An 8,835-nucleotide genomic window follows, 5' to 3' on the forward strand; every position below is an offset into this window, starting at 1 on the left:
ATGATTCGGGAGCTGGAGAGCCAAGGGGTGGTCAGCAAAACCCACTCGCCCTTCAACAGCCCCATCTGGCCTGTGCGCAAATCTGACAAAGAATGGAGATTGACTGTGGACTATCGTGGCTTAAATGAAGTGACTCCACCACTGAGCGCTGCTGTACCGGATATGCTGGAACTCCAGTATGAGCTGGAGTCCAAGGCAGCAAAGTGGTATGCCACCATTGATATTGCTAATGTGTTTTTCTCCATTCCTCTGGCAGCAGAATGCAGGCCTCAGTTCGCTTTCACCTGGAGGGGCGTGCAGTACACCTGGAACCGACTGCCCCAGGGGTGGAAACACAGCCCCACCATCTGCCATGGGCTGATCCAGACTGCACTAGAAAAGGGTGAGGCTCCAGAACACCTGCAATACATTGATGACATCATTGTGTAGGGGAGCACAGCGGCAGAAGTGTTTGAGAAAGGTGAGAGGATCATCCAGATACTACTAGAAGCTGGCTTCACCATCAAGAAGAGCAAAGTCAAGGGACCTGCCCGAGAGATCCAGTTCCTGGGAGTGAAATGGCAAGAGACGGACGGCGCCAGATTCCCACTGAGGTCATCAACAAGATCACAGCTATGTCCCCACCAACCAGCAAAAAGGAAACACAAGCTTTCCTAGGTGCCATAGGTTTCTGGAGAATGCACATTCCCGAGTATAGCCAGATTGTGAGCCCTCTTTATCTGGTTACCCGAAAGAAGAATGATTTCCACTGGGGCCCTGAGCAGCAACAAGCCTTCACCCAGATCAAGCAGGAGATCGCTCACGCTGTAGCCCTTGGCCCAGTCAGGACGGGACCAGAGGTCAAGAATGTGCTCTACTCTGCAGCCGGGAACCATGGGTTGTCCTGGAGCCTTTGGCAGAAAGTGCCTGGGGAGACTCGAGGCCGACCACTGGGATTCTGGAGCCAAAGTTACAGAGGGTCTGAAGCCAACTACACTCCCACAGAGAAGGAAATCTTGGCTACCTTTGAAGGAGTTCAAGCCACCTCGGAGGTAATTGGCACAGAGGCACAACTCCTCCTAGCACCCCGACTACCGGTGCTGGGGTGGATGTTTAAAGGAAAGGTTCCTACTACCCACCATGCCACCGACGCCACATGGAGCAAATGGATTGCCCTCATCACTCAGCGCGCCCGTATTGGAAACCTGAATCGCCCTGGGATTTTGGAGATAATTACGAACTGGCCAGAAGGTGAAAACTTTGGTCTCACTGATGATGAGGAGCAGGTACAAGTGGCAAGGGCTGAAGAAGCTCCACCATACAACCAACTACCAGCAGAGGAGACCTGCTACGCTCTTTTCACTGACGGCTCCTGTCGCATTGTAGGGATGAACCGGAAGTGGAAAGCAGCCGTATGGAGCCCCACATGCCAAGTTGCACAAGCTACCGAAGGAGAAGGTGGATCAAGCCAACTCGCTGAGCTCAAGGCCGTTCAGCTGGCTCTGGACATTGCTGAAAGGGAGAAGTGGCCAAAGCTCTACCTTTATACTGATTCGTGGATGGTAGCCAATGCTCTGTGGGGCTGGCTGAGAAGGTGGAGGAAGGCCAACTGGCAACGTAGAGGAAAGCCAATCTGGGCTGCTGATATATGGAAAGACATTGCCTCCCTGGTGGAAAAGCTAACGGTGAAAGTCCGTCATGTAGATGCCCATGTCCCCAAAAGTCGGGCTAATGAGGAGCACCGAAACAACAAGCAGGTAGATCAGGCAGCAAAAATAGAGGTGTCAAAGATAGACTTAGACTGGCACCATAAGGGGGAGTTGTTCCTGGCTCGATGGGCTCATGATGCCTCAGGTCATCAGGGCAGAGATGCCGCCTACAAGTGGGCACGAGACCAAGGGGTGGATCTAACCATGGACAGTTTTTCTCAGGTTATCCATGACTGTGAGACATGTGCTGCCATCAAACAGGCCAAGCAGGTGAAGCCCCTCTGGTATAGTGGGCAGTGGTCCAAGTACAAGTATGGGGAGGCCTGGCAGATTGACTATATCACACTGCCCCAGACACGCCAAGGCAAGCGCTACGTGCTGACCATGGTGAAAGCCACCACTGGATGGCTGGAGACTTTCCCTGTACCTCATGCCACTGCCCGGAACACCATCTTAGGCTTGGAAAAGCAAATCCTGTGGAGACACGGCACACCTGAGAGAATTGAGTCTGACAACGGCACCCATTTCAAGAACAGCCTTATCAACACCTGGGCCAGAGAACATGGTATCAAATGGATATATCATATTCCCTATCATGCTCCAGCTGCCGGCAAAGTTGAACGGTGCAACGGACTCCTTAAGACTACCCTAAAGGCACTTGGTGGGAGAACATTTAGAAACTGGGAAATTAACGTGGCAAAGGCAGCCTGGATGGTCAACACCCAAGGGTCTGTCAATCGAGCTGGCCCTGCCCAGTCAGAGCCCTTACACACAGTAGATGGAGATAAGGTCCCTGTAGTACATATGAAAGGTATTTTAGGGAAAACTGTTTGGATTAATCCCACCTCAGGCAAAGACCAACCCATTCGTGGGATTGTCTTTGCTCAAGGACCTGGTTACACTTGGTGGGTAATGCAGAAAGATGGGGAGACCCGCTGTGTACCACAGGGAAACTTGGTCTTAAGTGAGAACTGGGTGTAAGATTTCATGGTGTGCAGATGGAAATAGAATAAGGGGTGGATAATGTCCTGGGTTGTAAGATAAGCTTGTATTCTATTTGCCATCTGTTGGAAGTTGAGCAGGTTTGTTATCTCTTCCAAGAACAATGGTTTGCTCCGAAGAGGTAATGGTTTGTTAATGGGCCATTGACTGACTCACTGCAGGTCTGGTAAGGTAACACCATCCCATTGTGAGATGCTCCACACAGAGGGGGAAGCCAAGCACTCTTTTATTGTATAAAGGGGTACCTTTTGGGAGACAGAGCAGCTCTCTCTTTGCGGGATTCCCAGAGAAGCGGCTTCTTCGGCAGGACTCCCGAGAGAAGCAGCCGGAGCGTGGTGAGGCAGTGGCGGCGGAGCTCGGAGGCAACCCCGGCGCAGAGGAAGACCGGCCCAACTGCCACCAGATCTTCAGAGAAAACTATACCCTTCTAAAGATCACCACTTCAGCTGCAATTCATCAGCCACTGCAAGAGGAGCAGCTGTCATTTCAACCGGACTGCTACCAACACCCCGAATCCTCAGGTTGTGGACTTTATCACTAGTTTTGTTTGTACCAATTGCATTTGCCTTTTTAAATTGTTATCTAGTTTTCTCCTAGAAAAGAATTGTTACTCCCATTCCCATATCTTTGCCTGAGAGCCTTTTAATTTAAAAATCCTGGTAATTCGGAGGGAGGGGTGGGGGATGATTATGCTCCTCTGCAGGGTGGGGGTGTAGGGAGGCAGAGATCTCTGAAGCTTGCTCTTGGGGAGAGAGGTTTATTCAAAGATTCAGGAATGCCTGAGCCTCGTGCTCTCAGGCGTAGCACGTGGCTGGGCTTAGGAGGATGGGGGAGGGGAGAGAGAAACGGAGGGTTTAGGAGAGGGGAAGCCCCAGGGAGGGAGGGAGTCCTAGAGGGGAGGAGGGAGGAAGTCCAAGAGGCCGCATGGCCCCTCGGAGCCCCCTTATCAGGGGTTCCCAGGTGGACTGGGACAAGGCATGGGCCAATGGGGTTACAGACTCTGTTTTAGGGGCAGGTACAGAGGTGCAGGATGAACCACAATCTCTTGCGGGGTGGGATGGAACAGTCCATTTCACTCCAGGATTCATCCAAGGGTAGAAGTGACATTCGGCTAGCTAAGATAACAATCATATTTATCTATCCTCTGCAACAATTGCCCCTTTTCGTTAAACTTTTGAAAAGGTAAATACAGACTTAATTACTGTTTTTGCACAACTTGGGGTACATAACATATTGCTAATGAAACTACACTTATTATTCTTAAAAAAATCAAGCTTACTTTACAGAGTTCCTTCAGCCAAGATGCAGAGCTCAAACCTTCAGATAAACTGTTTAGCTAGATTATTAATTGTAATTGAGGTGGTGTTTATTTCTTTACTGATTGTGCATTTTAACCTTTTGACTGTTTTAGTCTAATGGAAGAATTTAACTGAGGTAGTGTTATTAAAACCTTTTGGGGAAGGTTCTATAATTGACTAGGTTGAAAAAGTCTATTAGAGCTTTGTATCAGTTAGAGATATGGTATCAGAGCTTGCAGTCTTGGCCAGAGTAACCCAGGCATTTGTCTTTGGTTAACCTATAGGTGAAACTTCAATACAAAAATTTGAAATAAGAGAACAAATGTAACAACAAGGGTACAAAAGTAACATGCATGTGAAAACAAATGTCCATAGCCTTGAGTTGTTTTTGGCATGTAGTTTTCATCTCGTCTTAGCACAGTTCAAATCTGAGCACTTGCTTCTTGGTTTGCACCTGCAAAGTCATTGCCATTGGTGAGGGCACTGCCAGATTTCGGTGTATGGTAAGGCCTTACATTCTTTGCCGGGATCCATCTGAGTCCTTCGCCTGTAGAGACACAAGCAAACCCTCTCTCCCATGTTACAAGGTTGCATGGGCTTTCTATTTGTCCTGTGACTGAGGTCTTGATTAAGACTTTTATTTTTACTTTTTTGTTGTTCAGAAAGTGTCTGTAAATGGGGATGTCAGGCTGTCCTATACAGCAATTTGAAAAATTGTATGCATATGGGGCTTTGCTGAACCTATTTTGGGGTGTGGCCTGATATATTCCCCTCTTCTGTTTTAATAAGCTATTTTCTAGGGCCTCAGATGTCTTTTCCATGGTACCCCCCAACAGCTGGTAACCATAGGAGAAAGGGAAGCAACTATCTCCTGCCGCTACTAGGAATTCTCTCTCGTCCAGAGATGGGACAGCTGTCCACTCTCTGGGACTATGAGGCTTGGATATATGCCTGTCCATCAGTTGGAGGCCATCAATGATCCCCTGAGCATCCTGGGAAACTGAGGCAGCAGGGGTGGTATTGGTAGGGGTAGCACAGTTCTCCGTGGATCCTGTACTCGTCAAAACAGCTGGCAGGTGCTGTTCCTCTTTCCCTGGCTGCATGCTAAGCTGTAAGTCAGATGCAGCAGCTGCCAACAGCTGGGGCAGAGGGGCAGGAGTGGAGACTGTCAGCAAAGGCTCATGGGAGAAACCTGAGGATGAGGAGGGATCTCTCCAAGCTGAGGCTGCAGAATCATCAAATCTTGCCGGCACACTGGCTGGGGAGTTTGTGGGGTTTGTAGGCTGTGGTTTCAGAGAAGCTGCTGGTGGCCCTAGGGCAGAGGCATCCAGGGGTGGCGGGGGCGGTGGTGTGAGGGGAACTATTTGTTGCGCGGCTGGAGAGAGTTCCGGGCGAGTATCTGGCGCGGAGGGACTTAGCGGCGAACCCGGAAGTGACTCGGCGATTCCCGGCCGCGGCAGTGGCGGTGGAACTCCTTCTGGCGGCCCCGGGGGTCCTGCCGGCGCCACCGCTGAGCTCGGGGGTTCTGGTTGATCGCACATCGCGGCACGGGGTGCGTGGGGATCAGCAGGCTCCATCGGCAGCGCGGCAGAGGCGGCAGGAACTGGCCGGACCGGGGGCACCGCGAACCGCGCATGCGTGGCGCGCGTCACGTGTTCCACCGGCTGAGCCAACATGGCGGCCGCGTCTGCCGCCCCGCCAGAGCCGTCTGATGTTGGGCCCGCACCGCGGGGGGGTTGCCAGGGGGCGGGGGGTGGTGGGGTCGCGGCACGGGGCGCGGCGGGAGTGGCAGGCTCTATCGGCGGCACGGCAGAGGCGACGGGGACTGGCCGGACCGGGGGCACCGCGAACCGCGCATGCGCGGGGCGCACCATGTGTTCCGCCGGCTGAACCAAGATGGCGGCCGCATCTGCCGCCCCGCTGGAGCTCTCTGGGGTTGGGCCCGCACTGCGGGGGGTTGCCAGGGGGCGGGGGGTGGCGGGGTCGCGACGCGGGGCCCCGGGGTGTCCCCCCACGGCCGGGGCTCGGGCTGGGGTGGGCGCACCGGGCTTCCCGGTGCTTCCTGCCGCACGTCCGGGATTGGGGGCGTGGCCACGCGCCCTCCCGGCATGGGCAGCGGCGGCAAGGCAGCGGCTGCGAGTGCCGGGTCGAGCGTTTGTAGAAACGCGGCGAAGCCGCTTTGTAGGAAGCCAGCGAAAGTAGCAACAGCCGCTGCTATTAGAGGGTTTTCGGGGGGAGCCAGGGCGGGCACGAGCCCCACGGCCAGTGGGGGGGGCGGGGTGGCCGCGGGGGCCGGGACAGGAGCGGCGGCCGCGGGGGCCAGGGGTGGGGTCACGGTGGAGTCGGGAGGGGCGGGGGCGGCCACGGCGGGGGCGGGAGGGGCGGGGTGGCCGCGGCGGGGGCCGCTGAGCCCGGCGGCAGGCGGCGCGGCGCGGGGATCGGGTGGGTGCGGGGGGTGGTCGCGGGGGCCGGAGCAGCCGCGGCGGTTGGGGGTGGGGTCGCGGTCGCGGCGGAAGCGGCAGGGGTGGAAGCGGCCGCGGGGGCCGGCGGCAGGCGGCGCGGCGCGGGGGTTGGGTGGGGGGTCGCAGGGGCCGGGGCGGGGGCAGCGGGATCTGCGTCACTCAGGGGGGCGGCCGCGGCGGTTGCGGCCGGGGCCGGGGCCGCGGCGGGAGGGGGAGGGGCGGGGCGGAAGGGGATCGCGGCGCGGTCGTCAGCAGCCGCGCAGGCCGGCCACATGGCCGGGACTGGCTTTCGCGGAACGAACAATTCGGCCACAGCTCTAAAAGCTGGGAGTAACTCGCAAGCAACGGCGTCTCTCCTATAAATCTCAATAAAAAGCTTATCACCTACTGAGTCCCAGAAGTCTTTGGTAAAGGCGGCTGATCGATCAGTATGAGGGAAGTGGGGCAGGACCCATTCCAAGAGGGATTTTAACTCTTTCTTAGGCAAAGTACTGTTATAACTACGTAAAAGATGGTTCAATTGTTTATAGAGATCTCTATCTAGGGTAGAGTGGGATTGTCCCATATTTTAGACCTGTGTAGCTCACCTCGAGTTCGCAAAAGCAGAGATCCTCTCCTCAGGACTCTGCACAGGTCCCCTCAGAGCTCCGGACGTCTCTCCGGATGGCTTTTCCGTGCTCGGGACCTTCAGACCTCCCCCCTCGGGGCTTCCAGCGCAGGCAGTGCTAAGCAGTGCTCGGTGCGCTCTCTTAACGTGGCCACGTGCCACCAGCTCACAGCTCCTTGCTCGGGCAGTCCCAAGAGCTCCAAAAGCCGGCTATTCACAGGCGATGGTGCTCGAGGGTAAAATGCCTCGGCAAACTTTAAAGAGATAAGGCTTCTACGTTGCTTAGCAACGACAGCCTGTGCTCAGAGCGAAGAGGAGGCTATCACAGGTAATTACCGTGCATGGAGGTGTCGAGATTCGTGGATTCCTTTTTCTTTCACGTCGGGCACCAGTTGAGGGATGATTATGCTCCTCTGCAGGGTGGGGGTGTAGGGAGGCAGAGATCTCTGAAGCTTGCTCTTGGGGAGAGAGGTTTATTGGAGGATTCAGGAATGCCTGAGCCTCGTGCTCTCAGGCGTAGCACGTGGCTGGGCTTAGGAGGACGGGGGAGGGGAGAGAGAAACGGAGGGTTTAGGAGAGGGGAAGCCCCAGGGAGGGAGGGAGTCCTAGAGGGGAGGAGGGAGGAAGTCCAAGAGACCGCATGGCCCCTCGGAGCCCCCTTTTCAGGGGCTCCCAGGTGGACTGGGACAAGGCATGGGCCAATGGGGTTACAGACTCTGTTTTAGGGGCAGGTACAGAGGTGCGGGATGAACCACAATCTCTTGTGGGGTGGGATGGAACAGTCCATTTCACTCCAGGATTCATCCAAGGGTAGAAGTGACATTCGGCTAGCTAAGATAACAATCATATCTATCTATCCTCTGCAACAGAGGGGGTTTACCTTCTCCATTGCACGGGAGGCTTTTGCCCTCCTTCACAGACTCCTGTCTTGTCAAACCAAGACACCATCCATGATGCCAGCCACACATCAGTATCCATTGCCCTGCCCAGTGCTGCTGCTGGCAGAAGGGCTGGGGAACAAACCTGATGTAACTTCAATAGCTGAAGGTTGGTAGTGGGGTCCCCCCCATACTTCAAAGGCAGATGAGCTGCTGTCATCTGTGCTGCCTGAAAGCCAGGAGCTGGATATGTGGCAGTGCCTGTTGCCACGTGACAGCAGAGCTGCAAGTGATGCAGACCCCTGAGTGTGCTGGTGCCTGGTCCCTGAGGGGCTGTGTGACAGCAGAGATGGAGGGCAGGGCAGATCCCTGTGTGGCAGCTCTGTGGCAGACATGCAAGGATCATCTTGCAAGTGAAGATGATGTTGCTGCTGAGACTGGCAGAGGGTGATGTTATGTTAGATGGCACAGTGCTTGGAGGGGTTGGCTTTAGTTGCTTGGGCAGGGGCTGTCATGCTGCAGTGGAGCCCAATGCTGTTCAGGCCTGGAGAGTGGAGAGCTGCTGAGGAACGTAGGGGAGCAGAGTGCTCTGGGATGCCAGTGCTGCTGGAGACCCACCCTGCCAAATGGGCCTGATGTGAACCAACATGCCCAGTATGGAAACTGCTGAATCTTCTAGGCACTTCTACCACACCCCGTCTTTCTAGCCTACCGTGGCGGGTTCTTGCCTGTGTCAGATGATGCTGTGATCCTGCTCCATCCCACCCATCTTCCCAGAATGCTGGGAACTCCCAGAAAAGCAGTGAACTTAATCTCCGTGACCTTCTCTGGAGAAGCCCCTTGGTCTCTGGGTTGCTGGACAAGGCAGGGATCAGCACCTCTCCCCCTCACCTAGGAGCT

This window comes from Lonchura striata, chromosome 18 (assembly GCF_046129695.1).
Source record: "Lonchura striata isolate bLonStr1 chromosome 18, bLonStr1.mat, whole genome shotgun sequence".
Taxonomy (NCBI): Eukaryota; Metazoa; Chordata; class Aves; order Passeriformes; family Estrildidae; genus Lonchura; species Lonchura striata.